The sequence below is a fragment of the Acinonyx jubatus genome, chromosome B2 (genome assembly GCF_027475565.1).
Source record: "Acinonyx jubatus isolate Ajub_Pintada_27869175 chromosome B2, VMU_Ajub_asm_v1.0, whole genome shotgun sequence".
NCBI lineage: Eukaryota > Metazoa > Chordata > Mammalia > Carnivora > Felidae > Acinonyx > Acinonyx jubatus.
The window spans coordinates 61,446,350-61,473,914 of record NC_069385.1 but is presented as its reverse complement, the minus strand read 5'-3'; the positions used below and the strand labels follow the sequence as shown (position 1 = coordinate 61,473,914).

At 39.4% G+C, this 27,565-nt stretch overlaps 1 pseudogene; it reads right to left on the bottom strand.

Annotated features, from left to right (window-relative positions):
* Positions 1-20,560: 20,560 nt before the first annotated feature.
* On the bottom strand, positions 20,561-21,374 carry LOC106989210 (small ubiquitin-related modifier 2-like; annotated as a pseudogene).
* Between the last annotated feature and the right edge of the window lie 6,191 nt (positions 21,375-27,565).

The window sequence follows — 27,565 nt, the reverse complement described above, 5'->3', positions numbered from 1 at the left end:
CACATCCATGTGGGCTGGCCTTGGTAACCCTGCAGACACGTCAATAAGATTATAAAGGGGTATGATTTTATTTACACTGACACAGCTATGTGATTTTACACTAAGATAACGTTACAGATACTACATATGTCTTAAGAAAATGGGCAGTTTTTGGTACAGGCATATAATTTGTAACACTTTATTCTTTCATTAAATTTTTTAAAAATTTCTTAAAATTTAATTCCAGCATAGTTAACATACAATGTTATATTAGTGCCTGTTATGCAACATGGTGATTCAACAATTCTATATCTTACTCAGTGCTCATCATGATACCTTTCAATTCTTTCATTCGTCTCCCCACCCATCTTCCCTCTGGTAACCATCAGTTTTCTATAGTTAAGAATCTGTTTTCTTGGTTTGCCTCTCTTTTTTTCTTTCTTTCTTTCTTTCTTTCTTTCTTTCTTTCTTTCTTTCTTTCTTTCTTTCTTTTCTTTTCTTTTCTTTTCTTTTCTTTTCTTTTCTTTTCTTTTCTTTTCTTTTCCTTAAATTCCACGTATGACTGAAATAATACGGCATTTGTCTTCCTCTGACTGATTTTGTTTTTGTTTTTTTTTTTTTTACTTAGCATTATGCCCTCTAGGTCCATCCATGTTGTTGCAAATGGCAAGATTTTATTCCTTTTTATGGTTATTCTATATTCTAAGTTATAATATAAAACTTTTTTATGCATTCATCTATGGATGGACAATGGACTGCTTCCATAATTGGCTATTGTAAGTAATGCTGAAATAAACATGGGGTGCATATATCTTTTTGAGTTAGTGTTGTCATATTTTTTTGGGTGAGTACCCACTAGTGGAATTACTGGATCATATGGTAATATTTTTAATTTTTTGAGGAACCTCCATATTGTCTTCCACAGTAGTTGCACCAGCTTGCATTCCCACTTACAGTGCAAAGGGTTCCTTTTTGGAAACATCCTTGCAAACACTTGTTGTTTCTTGAGTTTTTGATTTTAGCCATTCTGACAGGTTTGTGAAGTAATATTGCACTGTGGTTTTGATTTGCATTTATCTGATGAGTGATGTTGAGCGTCTTTTCCTGTGTCTGTTGGTTGTCTGGATGTCTTCTTTGGAGAAATATCTATTAATATCTTCTGCCCGTTTTAAAATTGGATTATTATTATTATTATTATTATTATTTATTTGTGTGTGTTGAGTTGTATGAATTCTTTACATATTTTGGGTACTAGCTCTTTATCAGATATGTCATTTGCAAAAATTTCTTCTCCCATTCAGTAGGTTGTCGTTTAGTTTTGTTGGCTGTTTCCTTTGCTAGGCAGAAGCTTTTAATTTTAATGTAGTTCCAATAGTTTATTTTTGCTTCTGTTTCCCTTGCCTTGGTAGACATGTCTAGAAAAATGTTGCGGTGGCCAATGTCAGAGAAAATACTGCCTGTGCTGTCTTGTAGGATTTTATAGTTTGAGGTTTCAAATTTATGTCCTCAATCCATTTTGAGTTTATTTTTGTGTAAGGTGTAAGACAGTAGTCCAGTTTCATTCTTTTGCATGTAGCTTTCCATTTTTTCCCAACCCCGTTTGTTGAAGAGACTGTCTTTTTCCCATTATATAGTCTTGCCTCCTTTGTCAAAGATTAATTGACCATGTAATTGTGGGCTTATTTCTGGGTTTTCTATTCTGTTCTATTGATCTGTGTGTCTATTTTTGCGCCAGTACCATAGTGTTTTCTTGTTTTTTTTTTTTTTTTTTTTTTTTTTTTGGTGGTATTTTTTTTTTTTTTAATACCAGTGTGGTAAACATGCAGTGTTCTATTAGTTTCAGGTGTACAGTACAGTGATTCAACAGTTCCATACATTACTCACTGCTCATTAAGATAAGTGTACTCTTTCTTAATCTCCTTCACCTGTTTCACCCATCCTCCACCCACCTCCCTCTGGTAACCATCTGTTTGTTGTCTATAGTTAAGAATCTGTTTTTTTTGGTTTATCTCTCTCTTTTCACTCCTTTGTTCACTGTTTTTTTTTTTCTTAAATTGCACATATAAGTGAAATCATATGGTATTTATCTTTCTCTGACTGGCTTATTTTGCTTAGCATTATACTCTCTAGCTCCATCCATGTTGTTGCAAATGGCAAGATTTCATTCTTTTTAATGGCTGAATAATATTCCATTGTGTGTGTGTGTGTGTGTGTATAAATATATACACACACACAAAGCCTTTTTTAGCTGTTTATCTATGGATGGACACTTGGGCTGCTTCCATAGTTTGGCTAGCGTAAATAATGCTGCATTTATACAGTATCCTACTTTGTCTCTTGTTACAGTCCTTGTTTTGTTTTATTTTTATTTTTTAAGGATGATTTATTTATTTTTTAAAATGGTTATTTATTTTGAGAGAGATGCAGGGGAAGGAGAGGCAGAGATAGAATCCCAAGCAAGCTCTGCACTGTCAACACAGAGCCCCACATGAGGCTCAATCTCATGAACCGTGAGATCCTGACCTCAGCCGAAATCAAGAGTTGGATGCTCAACTGACTGAGCCACTCAGGTGTCCCTACCCTGACTTTCTTTTGATGTCCACTTGCATGATGAATGTTTCTCCATCCCCTCACTTTCAGTCTGTATGTGTGTTTAGGTGTGAAATGAATCTTCTGTAGGCAGCATATAGATGGGTCTTGTTTTTTTATCCATTCCATTACCCCATGTCTTTTGATTGGAGTGTTTAGTACATTTACGTTCAGAGTAATTATTGATAAGTATGTATTTATTGCCATTTTATTACTTGTTTTGTGGTTTTTGTAGTTCTCTGATTCTTCTCTTGCTCTCTTTCATGGTTTGCTGGTTTTCTTTATTGATATACTTAGATTCCTTTCTCTTTATTTTTGCATATCTATTACTGGTTTTTGATCTGTGGCTACCATTAGGTTTGTGTTTAATATCTGCTGCATATAGCAGTCTATATTAGATCGATAGTCACACAAGTTTGAGCCTATTCTTTATTCCTCTTCCCTCTAGATTTCTGGTATATGGTGTGATACTTTACATCCTTTTATTTTGTGAATCCCTTGACTGATTTTTACAGATATACTTATTTCTAATGCTTTTGTGCTTCATATTTTTAAAACTCTTACTTATGATCTTTCCTTTCTATTCAAAGAATCCCCTTTAGCATTTCCTGTAGGACTGGTTTAGTGGTCATGAACTCCTTTAGCTTTTGTTTGTCTGGGATACTCTATCTCTCCTTCTATTCTGAATGATAGCTTTGCTGGATAGAGTATTCTTGGCTGCAGATTTTTTCCTTTCAGCACTTTGAATATATCATGCTACTCTCTTATGGCCTGCAAAATTTCTGCTGAAAAATGCAGATAGTCTTATGGTATTTCCCTTTGTATCTAACTGTCTCCTTTTCTTTTGCTGTTTTTAAAATTCTCTATTATTACTTCTGGCCATTTTAATTACTACGTGTCTTGGTGTGGACCTCCTTGGGTTGATTTTGGACCTGGATATTGGTTTCCATCCCCAGATTAGGGACGTTTTCAGCTAATATTTCTTTAAGTAAATTTTCTTCCCCCTTTCTCTCTCTTCTTCTGGGATCCCTATACTGTGAATATTATTATGTTTGATGATGTTGCTGAATTCCTTGTATATTTTCATTCATTCATTATTATTATTTCTCTCTCCTGTTCAGCTTGATTGCTTTCCGTTACTCTGTTCTCTTGGTCACTGATCCATTCTTCTGCTTCTTCTAGCCTACTATTTGTTCCATCTAGTGTATTTTTAAATTTCAGTTATTGTGTTTTTCAGCTCTGATTGTTTTTATTTCTTTCTCTCTGTTTTTAAATTTATTTCTTTTATGAGAGAGAGGGAGAGAGCCAGTGTGCAGGAGTGAGAGAGGGGGACAGAGGGAGAGAGAGAGAAGGAGAGAGAGAGAGGGAGAATATTAAGCAGGCTCCATGCTCAGTGTGAAGCCAGACACAGGGCTTGATCCCATGACCCTGGGATCATGCCCTGAGCCGAAATCAAGAGTTGGATGCTCACCTGACAGTGCACCTGGGTGCCCCTATTTTGTATCTCTTTGTTAAGTGTATCACTGAGGTCCTCCACTATTTTCTCTAGTCCAATGAGTATCTTCATGAACTTTAAATTCTCTATCAGGCATATTATCTCTGTTTTGCTTAGGTCTCTTGCTGTGGTTTTGTCCTGTCCTTTCATTTGGGACATATTCCTCTGTCTCCTCATTCTGTCCATGTCTGTTTCTCTGTGTTAGGAAAGTCAAGTATGTCTCCTGCTCTTGCAAGTCGTGGCCTTATGAAGAAGAGGTCCTGTAGTGCCCTGCAGTGCAGTGTCCCCTGTTTACCAGATACTGGCCCTTTAAGGGTGTCTCCTGTGTGAGTTGCATGCACCCTGCTGTTGTGGCTGAGCCATTTTTGGCTTTAGACCAGTTGTCTGCAATGGCTCTCTTTACCTTTGTGGGAAGTGTTTAGTCCCTGTACTGTTAGTGGACCAGTCTGGGGCTGCATTTGCCAGATATGCAGTAGCACCAAACTGCAGGATGATTTCCCTGTGTTGTCCCAAGAAGCTTTTGTTGGTGAGTGGGGCCTATAGTCAGGCCCCCACCCCATTGCTGGTGCCTCAGTTGGACTGATGTGTGTGGTATCTTCCTCTCTCTGCGGCGCTGCAGTCACTTTGGAGTGGTGCTGGCCACTGTCAGGGCTACGTGCACACTGCCAGACTTGGAGCACTGCTTCAGATTGGCCCTGGCTAAGGGTAAATTGGAGGTGGCAGGCCCACAGGAGAATGTAGGGGTAGGGAGCATGGGGCCAGTAAAACCCATACTGGTCCACTGTGGGAGAGGAACCTGCAGCTGCTGGGGACAGAGGCAGGCTGAATTGGAGGGCAAGGAAGTGCATGGGGGCAGGATGTGTGGTGTTAGCAAGATTTGTGTGGGCCTGCTTGTGGGAGGAGACCTGGAATGAAGGCCTGGCTGGAGGGGGCATATCGGAGAATGTGGGGGTGGGGGTACTGTTAGCAAGTTAGGTGGAGAGTGTTGGCACTGTGCTGGTTCCAGCAGGTGTCCCTGTATCTAGGCTGGGGAGCAGGGGAGGGAATTGGTACCCACCAGTTTATTTGTTCCTGAAGTATCCCAACCACACCTGCCCCTCCAGCACTGGCTGAGATTAGTAAACGAATCCCCACCCATATACCCCAGGCATTTTTCGAACTGCTGTTTCTATGCTGTGTCTCTGTGGGTTGGTTTGTTATACCATCTCTTTAAAGTCAAGGACTCAGTTTCCTCTTACCCTCCAGCTCTCCCAGAGTCCAGCCCACTGATTCTTAAAATTCCAGGTGGTAAACCTCATTGATGGTAAGAATTCGTGAAATTTGGCCCCTCTGGTTTTCAAAGCCAAATGTTATGGGCATTTGTCTTTCCTGTGCAGGTCCCCCATGCATGGCTGCCTGGTGTGAGGGTCTGTTAATTTCCCCTCTTGGTGCTTGCTGGTCCCTCTCTCCCATGGACAGTCCTGTGCTCTGTTCAGCTCCTGACCACATCTCAGCCTTTTCCTATACTCTCTGATATGCCCTTCTCTACATTTAGTGGTGGCGAGTCTGTTTCAGTAGTTTTCAGGGTTTCAGTAGGTTTCAGGGTTATTTACACTAATGTGGGTGTTACCTAGTTGTATCCACAGGATGAGGTGAGCCTAGTGTCTTCTTACTTCACCATCTTCCCCTATAAGACTTTATTCTTTTTATTCATTCATTCATTCATTCATTCATTTATTTTTTAATTTACATGCAAGGTAGTTAGCATATAGTGCAACAATGATTTCAGGAGCAGATTCTTTTTTTTTAATTTTTTATTAAAAAAAGTTTTTTTTCAACGTTTATTTATTTTTGGGACTGAGAGAGACAGAGCATGAACGGGGAAGGGGCAGAGAGAGAGGGAGACACAGAATCGGAAACAGGCTCCAGGCTCCGAGCCATCAGCCCAGAGCCTGACGCGGGGCTTGAACTCACGGACCGTGAGATTGTGACCTGGCTGAAGTCGGACGCTTAACCGACTGCGCCACCCAGGCGCCCCAGGAGCAGATTCTTTAGTGCCCCTTACCCATTTAGCCCATCCCCCCTCCCACAACCCCTCCAGTAACCCTGTTTGTTCTCCATATTTAAGAGTCCCTTATGTTTTGTCCCCCTCCCTGTTTTTATATTATTTTTTGCTTCTTTTCCCTTATGTTCATCTGTCTTGTATCTTAAATTCCTCATATGAGAGAAGTCATATGATATTTGTCTTTCTCTGACTAATTTTGCTTAGCATAATACCCTCTAGTTCCTTCCATGTAGTTGCAAATGGCAAGATTCCATTCTTTTTGATTGTTGAGTAATATTCTAGTGTGTGTGTGTGTGTGTGTGTGTGTACCACATCTGTATCCATTTATCTGTCGATAGACATTTGGGCTCTTTCCATACTTTGGCTATTGTTGATAGTGATGCTATAAATATTGGGGTGCATGTGCCCCTTGGAAACAGCACACCTGTATCCCTTGGATAAATACCTAGTAGTGCAATTGCTGGGTTGTAGGGTAGTTCTATTTTTAATTTTTTGAGGAACCTCCATACTGTCTTCCAGAGGGGCTGCGCTAGCTTGCATTCCCACCAAAAATGCAAAAGAGATCCTCTTTCTCTGCATCCTCGCCAACATCTGTTGTTGCCTGAGTTGTTAATGTTAGCCATTCTGCAGGTGTGAGGTGGTATCTCATGGTGGTTTTGATTTGTATTTCCCTGATGATGAGTGATGTTGAACATTTTTTCATGTGTCGGTTGGCCATCTGGATGTTTTCTTTGGAGAAGTTATAAGACTTTATTCTTAATTTATTATTATTTTTAAAGTTTATTTATTGTATGTATGTGTGTGTGAGAGAGAGAGAGAGAGAGAGGAAGAGAGAGACAGTCTCAATCAGACTCTGATGTGGGGCTCGAGCCCACAAACCATGAGATCGTGACCTGAGCCAAAATCAGGAGTTGAACACTTAACTGACTAAGACACCCAGGCACCCCTTGGGCTTTATTCTTTAAAGCTGTATCGATATGGATACAGCTGTATAATTTCTCACATTTGCTTTAAGACTTGCCCCTTACAAATAAGCTTTATTTATTTATTTATTTTTTCAACGTTTATTTATTTTTGGGACAGAGAGAGACAGAGCATGAACGGGGGAGGGGCAGAGAGAGAGGGAGACACAGAATCGGAAACAGGCTCCAGGCTCTGAGCCATCAGCCCAGAGCCTGACGCGGGGCTCGAACTCCCGGACCGCGAGATCGTGACCTGGCTGAAGTCGGACGCTTAACCGACTGCGCCACCCAGGCGCCCCAATAAGCTTTATATTTTTAAGAAAAATGCAAGCAATCATCAAATAGCTCTTGTATATGGGTGTTGTACTAGGTGGAGAGTGTTAGGAGCATATGGGAATTAATTAATTTTGTATCATGATTTTCCTTAATTGTTACCCATACCTCAAGATGCCTTGGTATCCAAATGACTCTTACAAAAATTTTAATACAGAGTGAGCTTGGAACCTCTTAGGATATTGTGAATTATTGTTAGTGGAACCTTATTAAAAATCATACAAAAATTATTGCTTGTGGAAAGAAGATATTGAAACTAAAATCTCAGTATAGCAAAAAGTTTCCACTAGACTCTTCTTGCTCCATGAACCTTCAGTAGAACAAAGTTTTCCTATATCTCAAATTAGGTATGTATGTCATAACTGAGTAGTAAAATTCTTTCTATATTCTGGCACAATTCATTTATCAGAATGTGTTTTGTAAACATTTGCTCCCATCCTGTGCCTTGTTTTTCATTGCAGTCTTTTTAAAAAAAAATACAATTTATTGTTGAGGCACCTGGGTGGCTCAGTCAGTTCAGCGTCTGACTTCAGCTCAGATCATGATCTCCCTGGCCATGAGTTCAGGCCCCGCTTCGGGCTCTGTGTTGACAGCTCAGAGCCTGGAGCCTGTTTCAGGTTCTGTGTCTCACTCTCTCTCTGCCCGTCCCCCGTTCACGCTCTGTCTCTCTGTCTCTGAAAAATGAATAAACCTTAAAAAAAATAAAAAAATCTTTGTCAAGTTAGCTAACATACAGTGTATATAGTGTTCATTGCATTCTTTGATTTTACAGACTAAATATATGGCTTATTGCAAATAGTATCTGAAGAGCATGATATTGGCATTTGTTTTTAAAATGTTTTATTATGGAAATGTAAAAATATGCATGAATTTAGAGAGAATACAGTAACTTTGCCCTTAAATGTACAGCTTGATGTGTTTTGACAAATGTGTAGTCATATAATACATTTAAGATATGGAAAGTTTCCAGCATTTTCTTTGTGCTTTTTTATAAGTCAGTCCTCCCCCACTCCCTGCACCAGAGCTCTGTCAACTGATTTCTATTCTGTGATTTTACTTTTTCCACAATGTTATATAAAAGGAATCGAACAGTATGTATGTATCCTTGTAGTCTGGCTTCGTTCACTTGGCATAACACTTTTGAGAACTATTCATGTATCCAAAGTTTATTCCTTTTTATTATTGAGAAGTATTCCATTTCATGGATGTAGGACAATTTATTTATCCATTGCATAGTTGATAGATGTTTGGATTGTGTCTAGATTTTTGGCAATTATGAATAAAGCTTCTATAGAGATTTGCATAATGGTGTTTGTGTGGATATAAGTTTTCATTTTTGTTAGGTACATACCTTGGGTTCATATTACTGTTGGGTCATATGTTAAGTGTACGTTTAACTTTATTAGAAAATGTCAAATTGTTTTCTAAAGTGGCTGTACCATTTTGTATTTTCACCAATAATATATGAGAGTTCTAATCCCTCCACTTTGTTGCTGGCACTTGGTATTGTTAATTATTTCTAAAATTAAATTTTAGCTCATGTAATAGGTATAAAGTGGTATCTTATGGTAGTTTTAATTTGTATTTCCCTAATTACTAATGAGAGTGAGCATTTCTCCCAAATACTTATTAACCACCTGTATTTCTACTTTGGTGAAGTATATGTTTTTGTCCTCTCCCCTTTTTAAAAATTGGATTGTTTGATTTTTTAATAATTAAATTCTAAGAATTCTTTATACATTCTGAACACAGTTCTTCTATCAGACATGTATTTTGCAATTATTTCTTCCACTCCATGGTTCATTTTTGCCTTGTCTTTATTTTTTTTTTAAGTTTATGTATTTATTTATTTATTTAGAGAGAGAGGGAGAGAAGGAGGAGCAGAGAGAGAGAGAGAGAGAGAGAGAGAGAGAGAGAGAGAGAATTCCAAGCAGGCTCTTCATTGGCAGCGCAGAATTCCATACTGGGCTCAACTCATGATCCATGAGATTATGAGCTGAGATGAAATCAAGAGTTGGGGGCTTACCTGACTGAGCTACCCGGGTGGTGCCATTTTTGCCTTGTCTTATAAAGTATCTTTTGAGGAGCAGAAGTTTTCAATTATGACACAAGCCAATTTATCATTTATAAAAATGGATTGTACATTTGGTGTCATATCTAAGAAATCTTTTCCTAATCTAAGGTCACATTTTTCTTCTATGTTTCCTTCTGAAAGTTTTATAATTTTAGGCTTACATTTAGGTCTGTGATCTATTTTAAGTTTCCTTTTGTATATGGTGTGACGTAAGGGTCAAGGTTTATTTATGTGTTTTTTTTGCAAATGGAAAACCCAGTTAATTGTTTCAGCATTTTTTGTTAAAAAATAATTTACCCATTAAACTGCCTTGGCACCTTTATTGAAAGTCAATTGACTATGTATTTGTGAGCCTGTTTCTGGACTCTGTTGTGCTCCATTTTGCCAATGGCACACTGTCGTGATTACTGTGGCTTGATAGTTAAGTCTCGAGGTCAGATAGTTTGACTCTTGTAACTCAATTTTTATTAAAAAATTTTTTTTCTAACGTTTATTTATTATTGAGAGACAGAGAGAGACAGAGCATGAGCATGGGAGGCGCAGAAAGAGGAGAAGACACAGAATCCAAAGCTGGCTCCAGGCTCTGAGTTGTCAGCACAGAGCCCAACGCGGGGCTAGAACTCACAAACTGCGAGATCATGACCTAAGCCGAAGTTGGACGCTTAACCGACTGAGCCACCCAGACGCCCCGCTCAATTTTTGTTTTTTAAAAAATTATTTTGGATGTTCCTGCCTTCTTTTATGATTCCATTTTATCTCCACTATTGGTTTACTAATTATCTCTTTTTAAAAATAGTGGTTTCCCATGGCACATGGGTGGCTTGGTCAGTTGAGCGTCTGACTTCAACTCAGGTCATGATCTCGGGGTTCGTGGGTTCAAGCCCCACATTGGGCTCTCTGCTGTCAGTGGAGAGCCCGCTTGGGATCTTCTGTTCCCCTCTCTGCCCCTCCCCCACTCGCACTCTCTCAAAAATAAAGAAAACATTAAAAAATAGTGGTTTCCCTATGATTTACAATATGCATCTAACAGTCTATAAACTTATAAACAGTTAGTAAACTACCACCAAATAATTTAGTATAATTAAGTTAAAAGAAACTTTTAACAGTAAACTTTATTTCTTCTCTCCCCTACTGTGTGCTCTTAATGTAATACATTTTACTTCTACAAATGTTATAAGAAAATTATGTTTCTGTTTTTTTATTTTTTATTTTTAGCAGTTTGATTATTAAGAGGCTAGTTGTGGGTATATGTAGTATTATTCATCCTCCTTGAAGTTCTCTGGGTTTATTGTATGGGTCATTTGTTTTCCTTCATTATTTTTGGAAAAATTTTGGCCATTATCTTTTTATTATTATTTTTTAAATGTTTATTTATTTTTGAGAGGGGGGAGGGGCAGAGAGAAAGGGACAGAGGATCAGAAGTGGGCTCTGTGCTGACAGCTGTGAGCCCAATGTAGGGCTTGAACTCATGAACCATGAGATCATGACTTGAGCTGAAGTCTGATGCTCAATTGACTGAGCCACCCAAGGCCCTTGGCCATTGTCTTTAAAAGAACTTTTAATTTTGAGATTATTTTAGATTCACAAGAAGCTGCAAAATGTAGTGTGTTTTCGTGTATCCTCCTCACAACTTCCTCCAATGGTAATTGCATAATCATAGAATTTACAAAAATCTGGAAATGGACATTGGTATAATATTCTTAACTAAGCTACAGATATTATTTGGGCTCTTCCAATTTTATACTTTTTTGGTGTATATTTTCTATGGCATTTTATGGCACGTATAGATTTGAGTAACTAACATGACAATCAGATTACAGAACTGTTTCACCACCAAAAATAAACTTCTTCATACTGTCCCTTTTAGTCATTACCTTTTCACATATTTTGTCCTTCCCTATCCTCTCTCTTTTTCCCTTTGGGATTCTTAATAAATACATGTTAGAACATTTGATATTGTTCCATGGTTCTTGATTGCTGTGTTTCTCTCTCTCTCTCCCCAGTCTGAATAATTTCTATTGATCTATATTTAAGTTTACTGATTGCTTTTTTCCCCCCAGAACTTTTTGGTCTGCTGATTAATTTATTGAATATATTCTTTGTTTTGGATGCCATGTTTTCAATTTCTGTCCTTTCCATTTAACTTTTTCTGATGGTTTTTCATCTCTCTGCTGACATTTCTATCTATGCACATACTTTTTTTTTTTTTTTTACTAGGGCCTTTAACATGTTAATCATTAATTATTTGAAAGTATTTCAACATCTGAGTCATATCTGAGTCTGGTTCTATTAATTGCCCTATTTCTTTTTTTTTTTTTTCAACGTTTTTTTTTTTTTTTTAATTTATTTTTGGGACAGAGAGAGACAGAGCATGAACGGGGGAGGGGCAGAGAGAGAGGGAGACACAGAATCGGAAACAGGCTCCAGGCTCCGAGCCATCAGCCCAGAGCCTGACGCGGGGCTCGAACTCACGGACCGTGAGATCGTGACCTGGCTGAAGTCGGACGCTTAACTGACTGCGCCACCCAGGCGCCCCTAATTGCCCTATTTCTTGACAATAGGCTGTTTTTTTCTTGATTTTATGTTGGTTTTGGTGTTTTTGTATGATTATTGGATATTGTGTATAGGTATACATAGAAGACTCAAGTATATACCATTTTTGCAAGAAAAATGGGTGTGTGTCTTTTTCTCTCAAGCTGTTAGTATGGGGTTGAGTTATACAAGATGGGAGATGCGATAGGTTTAGATTTTGTTGTGGCTCTCATTACCTTCAGTGTACCATTATCTTAAATTCCTCCAGTGGTTGGAAGCTGTTTCTTTGTGTATAGAGTGGAGACTTGGTGGCTTGCAAACAAAAATCAGTGCTTCTTCTCCACCCTTAGCTTTCAGCCATTCTGCACCATCAAGGGGACTCTCTACAAGCCTTTGCTCCTTCCTTAATGGTAGACTGATGTTGCTTATTACTTAGAGTTATACTTGTTTTGGGGTCACTGGAGTGTTCTATGTTCTCCTAGCTTAGCCTTACTCAGCAGACTTTGTGTGTGTGGGACATAGGTTGGTGTTTTCTCATATTCCTGTCCTTCCTCCTATGGCAGCCAAGCTCTGCCTTGTATCTCTGGTTAGTCATGGCGGGGAGTGATTATTATCTGATGATTATCTCGGCACACCCACCTCACTGAGGGGGCTGTCTCCAGTTTCCTATCCTGTCTCCTAGCTTTCTTATAAGCACTCAGTGGAGGCCTGTGGAAAGTCCTATGAATAAAGGCACATTTCCCTTGTATTTGGACCTGCTACCTATACTACATTGTTATACTAGCCCACACTTGGCCTTAATGAATAAAAATTTTAGTTGGGTTATTCTTATTTACTTATGTGGCAGACATTTCTCTCTCCTGTGCTCTCCCAAAGGTGGAAAAGTATATGCTTCCTATTTTCCCTTTGAGGTTTAGAATTCAGTTTGCTTTGCTTGCTTGCAAACTTAGCTCTCTGTTGGGATACATAAAAGTTCTATATTTTAGATGATTTTTTTTCTATTATCAATGTGGAAGTGACATTCTCTTTTGCTTCTATGTCCTAAGCAGAAGTGAAACTCCCCAACATTTACCTTTAATGCTTCACTCATTCAAGAAATACTATTGAGTCTATATTATGAGCAGAAACTGGGAATACAATGGTGAATAAGAAATAAATGAATATAATTTGGAGATAAAGTTGACAGAACTTGATGTTAGATTGGTTGGAGAGGGTGAGGGAAAGTGAGGCACCACTTATGACATAAGAGAAGGGAAAGCATGGGGAGTCAGTGAATAAAGAGTAAGAAAACTGGGCTATTGTATTGGTCTGCATGTGTCAAGAGAGTCATAAGGAAGGGTGCTGTAATGAAATGAGCTAGCAATGACTGGTTATAATCCAAGGAAGTACTATTTGAATTGAGATTTTTGGAGGTGGTGCAGTTTCTGGTATGACAAGGTCTGGAGAGCAGCCATGGGAGTGGGAGGCTGTGGTATTGAGAGAAAAGATCATTAGGGTGAAGAAGATAAGACACCTTGAAGCCAGAGTGTTTATGCTTTACACACATGGGTGTTGAAATCACCATTGATGATCTGAAGAGAGGATAAGAGAGGAAGACTGTAAGTCAGGAGTTAACATCTTTTCAAAACAAGACAACTGAATGGAAGGTTAATGGATAGGGGCAGAGCTGAATGCTCTGGGTGTCAGAGAAGGCTTTTGCAAGAGCAGAGAAGAAATGGCCTGAAAGTGAGGTTTGGGAATAAGGAGAATCCTTCCTTATTAACTGGTGCTGAGGTATGTGGGACTTTGGAGGAAACAGCTGTATACTTTAAGAGGGCTTAAGGGGAAGCATTATCCTCAGAAGCAGGCAGGTTTCAATTAAGGCAAAGAGGTGAAGGGAAAGACTTTGCGAAATGATTAGGGAATCCAGGGAAATCTCAGTTTTTGTGTAATATTGAGTCTATAACTCTTATTAAAGGTAGGAGTACATAACACTTTAAGTGTTACAAACATGTTGGTTCCATGGATTAAAACAGTGCCCCACACTCCAACCCTGTCTCTGACATCTTTGGCTCAGGGGAGTCCAAGAGGCAGAGAGCCAGTCCTGGACCCAGTTCTGTTTCTCCTGAAGCAACGACATTTTGTGCAGTCGCCATTGTGAGCGTTTCTGCACTAAGCCTTTAGTGCATGCCACCCGATGTGGAGACAAGACTCCAACAGCATGGCGGTGACATGGACTCCAGGTTTTACTGCGGCTGCAACAACCAGGTTGCTAATTAGGCCCAATTGTGAGGGTAGTTTTTGTGCTTTGGACACCTGTCCTGTAGGAACTGGACTGAGACCACCAACTCATTTCCCACAGGTCACAGAACAGCTGTCAGATGGTATAATTTGGTTGAGTTCATTTGGAGCTGCTTGCAGAAGCTCTCTGAAGCATTATGCTCTACATAATGTGCATGATTAATGCTTGTTTATTTGGACAATCCTGTGTTGTAACTAAAGTGGTGGCTTATTTTATGCCAGTTATAATATACCACTCCATTCATGGGACTGAGTTCCATTGAGGATATGAAGTAGAGCGATAATGTTCAATCTATTTACTAGGGGACGAAATCATTGCAGCCATTCTGCAAGCTGCTTGCTCCATTTGAGTGATGATTTCATGCTTAACTCTTCTGAGAAAGGGATCTGGGCTCATTTCCATTCTGAAGGGTAGGTGGAAAACATATCTGGAAGCAGCAGTTATTTTGACAGCAGGGATGTCTTAGTCTAACTGCCTTCTCTAGGAGGATAATGCAAAATGTTTTCTGTCCTTAGAGGAAAGTCTTGCTGCCTTATCAACCTTGGATCTTATTGACAGCCAAGCACACTTTGGCAGTGTTAGAAATCTTTGCCTTGTATATTCTAGAGGCTGTGCTATCTTCTCCCATGTCCCTGACATATATACACAAGCTTCCCCCCCCACCCCCTGCCCCAAACGAGAAAGGGCACTTTCCTGGAAATCCTAATGCAATTTTGGCCTCTGCCTCTAATTGGGTGTGGTCTTGGGCAGGTCACCTAGGCTCTTTATTTTGCCTTTTGCAAAATGTTGGATGGAGCTGGTTAGGTAGTCTCTTGGGTCCCTCTCACTGCACCATCCTGTGGCCCTGTGATTCTATTTAGTTAGTTGTACTTTAGTAGTTAGTGATTGTATTTAGTTACATGGCACCAACTTTATGGAAGTTGGTGCTAACTGAAGCTTTCCTTCTGATGTCTTATTATATTAGAGTGCTTCCTGGGTGCCAGGTCCCCAGGCACACGCTGGTTCAGAGGGAGGGAGACAGGTACATTTATGTTATTTGCAGACTTTTTTTTTTAAATTTTTTTTAACGTTTATTTATTTTTGAGACAGAGAGAGACAGAGCATGAATGGGGGAGGGTCAGAGAGAGAGGGAGACACAGAATCTGAAACAGGCTCCAGGCTCTGAGCAGTCAGCACAGAGCCCGACGCGGGGCTCGAACCCACAAGCTGTGAGACCATGACCTGAGCCGAAGTCGGACGCTTAACCGACTGAGCCACCCAGGCGCCCCTATTTGCAGACTTTTTATCCGAAACATACTTAGGCAAAAGTATGCAGAATGGCTGCAATGTTTTTGTCCTATTTTGTCTTCACTTTGTGTGCCTCTTCCAGCCTGTATTACCTTCCTCTTTTAACTTTCTGCTTTCGTCTCTTTTCAGGAAAGAAGCTGGTATTAATTAATTAAATAATAGTGAGAGTTTGCGTCGATGTGTTTCTTCTCCTAGGGATGTGTATCTGCATGTATAAATGTCGTATACGTACATCTGCAATGTATCGAATGCTGAGCCACTTCCATTTGTAATCTCACTCAGTGGCTGTAACAATATTGGGAAGGAAGTACTATTATCTTCATTTTATAAACATAGAAACTGAAGTGTAGTTTCAGAGCTGAATTCTGTCTGGCTGCACATGAATTTAATGGTGGACAGAAAGACTTTGTTAATGGGGCTTTAGACTGTACCCAGCATATAGTGCTGGGGATACTTTTGACTTATGAGTCTCTTTCACAGTCACTTGTAATCTGTTAAGTCCCCTTAAGAACTTTTAAGATTGTAAGAACTTAAAAATTGTTCTGTTATTTTTGCATGGATATTCTACAGAAATGGTTTTAAGTAAAATGTTTTAGTTTAGAAAGTTGTATTATTCAACATTAGATTATAAAGTTTATTTAAAATTCAATCCTGGGGTTCCAGGGTGGCTCAGTTGGTTAAGCGTCCAACTCTTGATTTCTGCTCAGGTCATGATCTCATGGTTTGTGGGATTGAGCCCCCCCTGCCAGGCTCTGCACTGACAGCATGGAACATGCTTGGGATTCTCTCTCTCTCTCTCTCTCTCTCTCTCTCTCTGCCTCTCCCCTGCTTGCACACACACCCTCTCTCTCTCAAAATAAATAAATAAATAAAGACTTAAAAAAGTTTAGTCCTAATGATTCTATTTATGATAAGGAAAATGTTGACATCTTTCTTTGTTATATGTGACGCATGGGAATAAATTTACTTTAAATTAATTATGTGACAAAAGATGATTTATTGACAATTTAGTCAATGACATATTACTTTTCATTTAAGGTACTTAAATGGATTTACTTGGATTTAAAAATCTAATTCTATATTAAAGCATCTAATTCTACACTAGAGCATCTACTTTATGACTATTATAATTCTTGTATTTTGGACTTAAAATCATGTAGCTTATTTTTTACAATTTGCATTTTATTTCTGAGAAACAAAATAAGAGAGAATGCTTTAGGCTGCTTCCTGCAGGCTTTGTAATTCAAAGAGCACATTTATAGTGTGGTTAGTCTTTATTTCCAACAAATGCAAAGATAATTAAAAAATTTTTTAAAAAGTCTTTATTCTTGAGAGAGAGACAGGGTGTGAGCAGGGGAGGAGCACAGAGAGAGGGTGACACAGAATCTGAAATCTAAAGCAGGTTTCAGGCTCTGAGCTGTCAGCACAGAGCCCGATGTGGGGCTCGAACCCACGAACCACGAGATCATGACCGGAGCTGAAGTTGAACGCTCAACTGACTGAGCCACCCAGGCACCCCAAAGATAATTTGATAGTTAATATATTACATACTTTTGACATAATTAAAAATTTTTTAGAACCATCCTGATGTGGTTTGTAGGACTTATGAACAGGTAGGTACAACATAGTAGATAAAAATCATCTTTGTACAATTTCATTGCATTCTTATAATTCTTATATCAACTTGTTTTCAATGGCAGTATCACTTATGCTTCTTGTTTCTAACGACTGGTCTTTATTTGTAAATTAAATAATATGTGATGAAGAATAAAAGCATCTAAAATGGTATAATAGTTAAAACCTCAAGGTAGTGATTAGTGTTTAGCTAAATGATAAATGACTTGAGTAGCTAGGGCTTTAGCAAAAATGTGCACTATCAATCTGTTCATTTGATGCATATTCACAGGCTGTCAAACCATTCTGTTTTGTTGGAGAAATGATTTATATTAATATTTCATGTATTAGTATTTTGATCAATAAAAGCAACTGATGCTATTATTGCTTTTAAACACTAGGAGCTTGAAAAATGTCAGTTGGGAAGCGCAGCTCTATTTGGCCATGTATTTTACTCGTGTAGTTTAGAGGTGGATCTGCTGTGTAGGCAGATGCAAGATGAAAATCTGGATAGAGGCATGGAGGTTTTCCCCACTTTACAATTTTATTCTTCTCTTCCTCTTTCTTTATTGGCTTACATGCACCCCCCCACCCCCCTTCCCAGGGCAGTCAGGAGGAGACTAGTGAGGCAGGGCCAAGTGTAGTCAAAGCCTCTTTTCCTTTCACCCAGGCTGTACCCTGCTGCCCCACCTGCCCACTGGCCTGGCTTCTCAGGCAGCGATTCTGCATGTCCTCTCCCAAAGGCCTCTTTCTGCTTTCCTGGATGGGAACCAAGCAATCAGGTAAACTGATCCTAAAGAATGTGCTCATAATTGTGAAACGTTAACAAGAGGGCAAAGATCTCTGATGCATGTTTTCAGAGAACAATATTTTAATTGAGAACAATGTCTTCAAAGGTAAGAGCTGTGTATTTATGGCAGTACCATCCCCAAACCACCATGAGAGGATTTTCTACTCTGGTCCTCCTCTGGTCCAGCTCCTCCTTACAGAGTAAGAAATATCTGGGGGCCAAGGAGAGATGACCTTACAGAAATTCCCTGTCCAAACAGCCTGGTCCTTTTTCTAAGGCACGTGCAGGCCTTCACTCTGGGTTCCTTTTCCCAAGGGTGGACCCTCCTATTACTTGGGTCACAGGGAAGCCCGGCTACTGTTTGAGGTGATGGAGGGCAGAGCCTGGACTTACTGGTTGGAATGAACAATGTATGTATAAGACCTGCCTGGGAATGATAAGGAGAAGTGGAAAGAGAGGAGGGTGGCCTGTGGCTGGAGGTCACCTCTCCTTTCTGTACCATATTCTGGTGCAGAGCTCAGAGGAGTCTGACCATCCTAGATTTGAACATGGCCTTCCAGGGTGTTTTGATGTCACATTTAGCCAGGTGGGGCTTTAGAACATATTTCATTTAATAATGTTTTATTATGATTTAAAGATTTTAAATATTTGGATGTGTAGTGTGTTAGCCTCTATTTGTACTATTTGTACTGTATTTGTACTTACCTTCTGGCCCAACAATGTTAGGGGTGAGCCTGTCTGTAGAGAAAGGGGAAAGGTCAATCACTGTGGTATTCCTCAAATGTCACCGTCTCTAATCTGCCCAGGTAGAGGATAGATTCCTTTCTGCACATACAGAAAGCAACTCAACACACTGGCCTGGGTCAGGACAGTGGTCACAGGGAATCTTTGGTAAGAACTGGAGAACTATTGAAGGAGAATGATGAATCTCCTTTGTTGCTCTTTGACGAAATAAATGGGTTTCAACTAAGAGTAAATAAGCCGATTTTGATACCTTAAAAAAAATCTCATTCATTTGCAAAAAGTGTCATGTCAGTTCTGCAACAACTGCAACGTATATTCATTTTATTACATTTCTTTGATTTTCATGGTATACTTTCTTGAAATCATTTTGTGGCTGTGCTTTTGAGCATGTTAACTATTAAATGAAACTTGAATAGATGTGGTTTTTCATGAGCTAAAAAAAAGTTATAGTTTCACTCTAGATATTAAATGGTCTCATTTCAAAAATTTGATGCAACACATTGTATAAAAACCATAAAAATGTTAAATTCTTTTGACTCAGTAAGTCTCACATCCAAATATATGTGTATATATTTGTACATTATTCCATTATACATATATATACACACACGTATATATGTGTGTATATATATATATGTGTGTGTGTGTGTATATATATATGTATGTATATATATGTGTGTGTATATATATGTATATATGTGTGTGTGTGTGTGTGTGTGTGTGTATATATATATATATATATATATATATATAATGAAATATTACTCAGCCATAAAGAAGAATAAAATCCTGTCATTTGCAACAACATGGATGGAGCTGGAGAGTATAATGCTAGGGGCACCTGGTGTGTGTGTGTATGTGAGCAGGGGAGGGGCAGAGAGACAGGGAGAGAGAGAATCTGAAGCAGGAATAACCACCCTATTATTCATCCATCTACCCTCCACCTACATGATTTTGTTGCTGTTTTGTTCTCTTTTGTTGCCTTTGCTTTGTTTGCTAATGCTTAAAAATTGGGGTGCCTGGGTGGCTTAGTCAGTTAAGCATCCAACTCTTGGTTTCAGCTCAGGTCATGATCTCACAGTTTGTGAATTCAAACCTTGTGTTGGGTTCTGTGCTGACAGGGCAGAGCCTGCTTGGGATGTCTCTCTCCCTCTCTCTCTGCCTCTCCATGGCTTGCTTTCTGTCTCTCTCTCTCAAAAAGTAAATAAATAAACATAAAAAAAAATTAAAAATGTCTCTTCACTCTCATAGGCCTTCAGATAGAGTGGAGGTAAACATATATTCCAATCTCCACCTTTATTCAAAAGCCTGTATTTTTTTTTCTTTCATTATTTAAAAATTTTTTTGATATATGATGTTTTAATTTTATGTGTTTTATATTTGTATCTTTAAAACTAATTTAATTTTTTTTCATTTTAAACAAGAAGTTTATTTAAACAACAAGACGCTTGACTTGAAGGGAAAACTAACTAGGATTCATTTCTTTTAGAGTAATTTATCCCTACTTAAAGACAGATTGCCCTATATGTAACAGCTATGTACAAAAACTTGTAAAATTGTCCTTGGTTTTACAATGATAAATGAAAAACGTTAAAATTCTCCAATCAGGGTGCCTGGGTGGCTCGGTCGGTTAAGCGTCCGACTTCGGCTCAGGTCATGATCTCATGGTCCGTGAGTTCGAGCCCCGCGTCGGGCTCTGTACTGACAGCTCAGAGCCTGGAGCCTGTTTCAGATTCTGTGTCTCCCTCTCTCTCTGCCCCTCCCCTGTTCATGCTCTGTCTCTCTCTGTCTCAAAAATAAATAAACGTTAAAAAAATTTTTTTTTAAATTCTCCAATCAAACAAGGTATGCAAGGATTTTTATGTTGTTCTTTTTTTGTTAAACAGTGAGAGCAAAATAACTTACTGGAACATAAACATAAGAGCTGAATGAGCATGCCACTAATGGAGAAAGAGGGTATTTTCACAGAACCAGTATTTTTCCCCATCCCATCTCCATTTGATGTCGATCAAAACATACCATTGGCCATTTAGTTAAAAAAAATGCAAAATGCTTGTGCACCTACACAGTTACTTTATGTACAATAAATAAGGGCATGGGGAAGGGGAAAATGAAAGAATAGAGAAAACTATACTGTAACAGTCAGGATGTGGTGGAACCAAATTGCAGTTTTCTAATTGAGAATGTCTTCTTGGTCTGGAGGAACAGAGCTCTGGAGTAAAGTAGCAAGTTCCCTTTTTCGTAAACACCTCCTGTCTGCTGCTGGAACACATCAATTGTATCTTCATCCTCCATCTCCAACTGTGCAGGTGTGTCTGTTTCATTGATTGGCTGCCCATCAAATCGGAATCTGATCTGCCTCATTGACAAACACTGTCGTTCACACTAGGCTTTCATTAGTTTACTAAGTGGTGTATGCCTCTTAATCTTAAACTGCTCCACAGAACCATCCTGCCCTGCCACCTTCTAATTAATATGATCGTTGTTCTCAGTCTTGACTCCTTCCTTGGGCTTTTCGTTGGCCACGGCGAGTGCCAGAGTCTCCTCAGCTGCCGCTTCACAAGAGAGGTACCAGGTCTGCACTGAACGACCACACAAGCAGCACCAGGAGCGGCCTAAAACTAATTTCATTTGTAATGGATAGTGTGGCTGTACTTCAAAATTCAGGATATAACAAGATACGTGTTGAAAATCTTCCCTGACCTTCAATTCTCATCCATGGAGCCACCTAGCATTACTGTTCTTGAGTACCCTCCCTTGCAGAAACATTCTTTTCTTATGTAAGCAACTGGCTATGTTTTACATATTAAATTCATCTTTTTGAAAAACTTATTTAAATAAATTCAAGTTAGTCAACATACAGTATAGTATTGGTTTCAGGATTAGAACCCAGTAATTCATCACTTACATATAAGCCAGTGCTCATCCCAACAAGTGCCCTCCTTTTTTTTTTTTAAAGTTTATTTATTTAGTTTTTGGGGGAGAGGGAGGGGGGGAGAGAGAGAGAGAGCACGAGAGAGAACCAGCTGGGGAAGGGCAGAGAGAAGGAGAGATACCCAAGCAGGCTTCACACTGTCAGTGCAGAGCCTGATGCTTGATCCCATGAACTGGGAGATCACGACCTGAGCCAAGATCAAGAGCCGGGTGCTTAACCAGTTGGGCCACACAGGCGCCCCCAAGTGCCCTCCTTAATGCCCATCACCCATTTATCCCATCCCCCCCACTGACCTCCCCTCCAGCAACCCTCATTTTGTTCTCTGTCTAAAGAATCTCTTATGGTTTAACTCCCTCTCTTTTTAATCTTATTTTTCCTTCCCTTCCCCATGTTCATTTGTTTTGTTTCTTAAATTCCACATATGAGTGAAATCATATGATATTTATGATTTCTTTGACTAATTTAACCTTTACAAGTACAGAATTATTATTATTATTGCTTTTGCCAGGGACAGAAAAACAATACAAAATTTGCAAAAGAAGGAAGTTGTCATAAGTGTTTGGACACTTTTCTGTCTCCCCTCTGATCCAGCCATTGCTGTGGCAACCAGCTCCGGGGAGGGGGGTGTGGAGGTGGGGGGGGTGTGTGGAGGCAGGGGGGGGTGTGGGGGCGTGTCAGCTAGCCTCACTTGGGTTGTATCCCAACAGTGCCTCACCTTATCTCAGGCCTGTGCCATGAGCACTTCTTGCTTCCTGTCTGGGGTATGTCTGACACCTGCAGGTAGGAAATCATAGGAAATCCTGTAAGCACTAACAAGTGTCCACCCACAAGTTCAGGGAAATGAAACCCTTTTGGAAGCAACTTTGTCCAGGGGGAATGGGAGCTGATGGTTAACTACTTCCTTCTCTGTTCTTCTAGCCACGTTTTGTTCTGTGTTTCATAAGGCTTCTCAGACATTTCTGCAGAATTGAGGAAAACAATGGTCCTGCTAGTGGTGGCCAACTAGGAGCCTGTCCTTGGAGAGGCTTTCCTTTCCGTCTTTAGTGGCCTCTTCTGCATTCTGCAACCTGGAATCACTTCCCAAATCAACTGCTTACAGTTTTGGAGGAACTCAGGTGAAAACAAATTAAAAGTTCTATGATGTTACTTTATTTATTTATTTATTTATTTATTTTTTATTTTAGAGAGAGGGAGAATCTTAAGCAGGCTCCACACCCCGCACAGAGCCTGACACAGGGCTCGATCCCATGACCATGGGATCATGACTTGAGCCGAAACCAAGGGTCCGATGCTCAACCGTCTGATCCACCCTATCACTTTACTTTTAATGATGTATTTTAAATAGAAACCAGTGAAATCCTCATGTGAGAAAGAGCCATGGTGTGAAAAGCCTGGGGTCTTTTCTCCTTTCAGGAAGCCTAGCACTAGTGCAAGCCTTCTGATCACAAGTTATCCCTGAGTAACTTTAAACAATTTTTTGAATGAGTAATATATGTTCGTGGTACAAACTCTAAAAGTACAAAAGCAAATTTAGTGAAAACAGTCTTTCATCCCTTCTCCCAGTCTCCAGTTCTGCTTGTCAGAGGCAGCAACTGCCTTCGGTTTGTTATGTGCCCTCCCTGATGTTCTATGCACACAAAAGCATATACATTAACTGGACAAGTATTTATTCATTGAATGAATATATATGTATATACAAATATGTTATTTTCTTTTTACAGAAATCGTTGCATTTCTCTAACTCAACTCTGTAGCTTACTTTCTGCATTGAAAAATGCCCACCTGAGTAATTTTGATTAATAATAGCTAACAGGCAAAATTCTCTGATGCTGAGTGGTGGCAGCCTGAAATAATTACAGCCATTAGGGAACGTGTATCTTTTTGATCCACTTATCTTGCTGAGGGGCCTAAGATGGGAAGGGAGACCATCAAGGAGCCAGGGGAATGATTGGAGGGTATTGGGTCTCAGGTAGGGATTAGATCTTGATTTCCTTTCACCAAGTTCATTTCCTGGGAGCCCCAGATTCTATTTAGTCTGTTCTCAGGATTCACCTGAGATGGGCCCTGAACCTTGCACCCTGGAAACCCTCCTTTTTGGCACAGGCAATATTTCTACTCCTGTCTTTCACCCTCATTAATCTGTGTTGCCACTCCTTCAAATGTAAGGATATTTGTAAGTTGAAAGCTGGGGTTTAGGGTCTGTATAAATAAGTGCCCTAAAAGTTTAATCCATTGAATTAGCAAAGAGAATCCAACTGACTCTTAGACTCCCAACTTCCTAGAACTTATAGTAACTTTAAAGATTATTTGGAGCCCTCCAGTTAGGCAATTCCTTCATTTCCACTCTTGAGTTAGTGGCAGATCTAAGACTTGCATTTGGGTTCTACTCAATTGCATGAACGGAAAGAGGTTGTTAAGGCCAGGTGATTCTTTTTTGGATATGGGAGTAAAGAAATATATAACCCCTTTCTTAAAGTTTTTGGGATAAATAATGTCCCACTGGTCTTTGAGTAGATGCCTTCTGTGCTTTTACTACTGCCTTCACTCCATCTTAGTGAAGTTTAGTTCACTATGCCCCTGTAGCCTCATCTGTGGAAATTACCTTCTATAATAGGCTGAGATAAAAAGATACATTTTAATATTACTATTGTGATAAAAATTGCTAATATTTGCATAGTGCTTTACAGCTTATAAAGGGAATGTGAATGCTTTTATTGAATCCTTAAAACAACCTTGCATGGCACAGCAGATTATATTTTCCAAAGATGGAAAATTTATATCTCATCTCTCATGCTCTTACAATCCAATGTGGATGTTTCTCCATGGGTAGGATGCAGTAGACTTTTGTAAACCACCTCTACCAATAGAATATGTGGACGTGACACTATGTGACTTCCAAGGCTGTATCATAACAGGCAGTACAGCTTTCTCCTGGATCTCTCTCTCAAGACATGCTCTTTCGCAGGCACCATGGAGGACATCTGGCTACCTTGAAGTTGCCATGCTGGAGAGACCATGTAGAGAGAATGTGTAGAGACACAAAGATATGCCTGAAACATTCTAGTGGCTCCAGCTCTCACTGTTCCTGTCTTTCCAGGCCAGGTGACATATGAGTGAAGAATATATGAGTGAAGAAGCCTTAAGATGGCACCAGGCACAGCCACATCCTGACTGCAGCCTCTTGAAGGTCCCTGAGTTAGAATTGCCCAGCTGAACTGCTCCCAAATTTTTGACTCACAGAGAGAAAATAACTAATGTTGTTTTAAGCCACTAAGTTTTGGAGCGATAGATATATAATCATAGTGATGCTAACATATGGTATTATTGTTATACCTATTTAACTGTTAAGAATATTGAGATCAGTGGTCAGCTGAAGGTCTCATCAAGTGGTAGAGTTGGGACATGCCCTCATGTCTTTAGCTCTAATTTCCATGTTACTTGTTCTTCTCTCTGTTGTAGGTTAAGGCATAGTCACACACACACAATGTATATTTCCTTCTTCAGTTTTACATAAATCTAAGGGGTGGTGACTTCTTTCTTTCTAGAGTCCTGAGGTTTTTGTTCACACCACACCTCTACCTGTACCATAGCTAGCACAACCACTTGCTCTGCTCTGTGACCACTCATCTGTAAGGGTTTTTGATTCTTACAGTGTTTTCTTTGGCTCACCCATGTCTCTGGCTGTAATCAAGCTTCAGAAGCCATGTAGTGACACTACTTTAAGGCTGTCATGGGGAAGGATCCTCCTGAAGGGAAGAGGAACATTTTGCTGTATTATGTGGGCTGCTCATTTAAGCCCATGATAGCCTGGCACCTGTGTCCTAGTGAAACAATTCAATGCGCTTGTGAGTGGGCAGTGAGCCAGTCTAGCAGATGGTCATGAGAGAAGGGACCGTGTACCGTGTGATCATCAAGTGTGCTTGCCCAGGGCGGGAGTCCCTGCCAGAAAGGTCCAAATGTCTGCCCTTAGAACTGGAGTCTTATTTTTGTAAGAATGCCTAAAATAGAAAAAAAAATGTCTGGAAAAAACTTAACAAAAACTTTTTTTTTTTTTTTAATTTGAGCTGGAAACATAGAAGAGAACTGAGCTGTGTTAAGAGAGACCTTTTGGAAGTTGAAGTGCTTGGTCATAAGGTACTTACTGTGGAGCTTTTTTTCCTGGGTTAACAATAGCTCACTATGAAATTAGAGAATGTGGATATTCACTGTGCTTGCATAGAAGTTGTATCCCAGGCTCATAGCTTTACCAATGGGATGGTCCTGGAAACATCTGAGGCAAGAGGAGGCCAGAGTCTGTGGCTTACCTGTCTGGAAATAGGAGTTAGCAGGCAGTTAGGCTGGAATATAGAAGCCCCCTAGTTTAGATCGGCCTAACCCTTTTTCCAGAAAGACATGTAACATGAGCTCCATATAACGTTTTTGGTTGTCAAACACCCATGATATTGTAGGCACTACCAATGAATTTTTCTTCTTTTTTTTTTTTTTTTAATTTTTTTTTCAACGTTTATTTTTTGGGACAGAGAGAGACAGAGCATGAACGGGGGAGGGGCAGAGAGAGAGGGAGACACAGAATCGGAAACAGGCTCCAGGCTCTGAGCCATCAGCCCAGAGCCCGACGCGGGGCTCGAACTCACGGACTGCGAGATCGTGACCTGGCTGAAGTCGGACGCTTAACCGACTGCGCCACCCAGGCTCCCCGAATTTTTCTTCTTTAAAAATGTTTATCCTCATTCCGTTTTCAGTAAATGTTCATGTATTAATTTTTTCAGAAATTACTTATTATCTTCTCTCACACTGGAAGAGAATATGCCTCATGGTAGTGGAGGTATATAGAGATTTAAAATCCTGTCTCAGAATTCAAAGGCTCTTCCATTTCATAAGGAAGTAAAATTATATAGAGGTAAATATGAAGCAGGATGTGAAAGGCTATAAGAAAGGTAGAACAAAATAATATGGAGAGTAAGGGAGAAACAGAGGAATGGGTTCTTTGTACCATATTAGCTTCAGCCATGCCTGTAGGAATACGTAGTGTTTATAACAGACAGTGGATCTTACTGCTATTTTCCCTATTTAGAAAATATAGGTAATCAAATAGAATGAGATAAAAATTTCCTTTAACTTCATTATTCAAAGACAACCACTCTGCCTATTTCAGTATACACATTTCAGTCATTTGTGTGTGCACATCACACACACACACACACATGCACATGCACAGAATAAGATCATACTAGATATTCCGTTTTGTAACTTGCCTTTTTGGCTCAATTGTGACCATTTCTCTAGGACATGAAACATTTTACAACATTATTTTAAATGGTTTCATAGTATTCTATTGTATAGATACATATCTAAAGGAATCTTCTGTTTTGGGCTTTTAGCATGTAACTGCCGACCCCCCCACCCCCATTATAAACATGCAAAGCAAACATACTAGTAGCTCTGTCTTTGTGTGTATCAATGATGACCTTAGGATAAAATCCCAGAAGAGGAAATATTGGGACAAAGCAAATCTACATTTTCAAGGCCATAGATACTTCTGCCAATTTGCCATTGAGAAAGATGTCTTTCAGTTGCATGAAAGTCTGATATCCCTGCAGTTTCAACAACATTCAACAAATTATTACAAACTCTCAATATTTGGTATGTAAAGGATATATTATCACTGCTTTCTGATTTATGTTTCTTTGATTACTAAGAAGGTTGGATAAGGTTATAGTAGATTATGTAAAATTGACATAGTTGCACTTAGAAACAGAATCAAGGCTTACTAGGCATCAGTAACAATGAAGCATTAATGATAAACTGGGGCAGACTATTTCATTTGACTTTTTATTAGAGTTAATAGGCAAATGGGTCATAAGAATATGGCAGGTATAGCATAATTGTTTTCCAAGCCTGACATT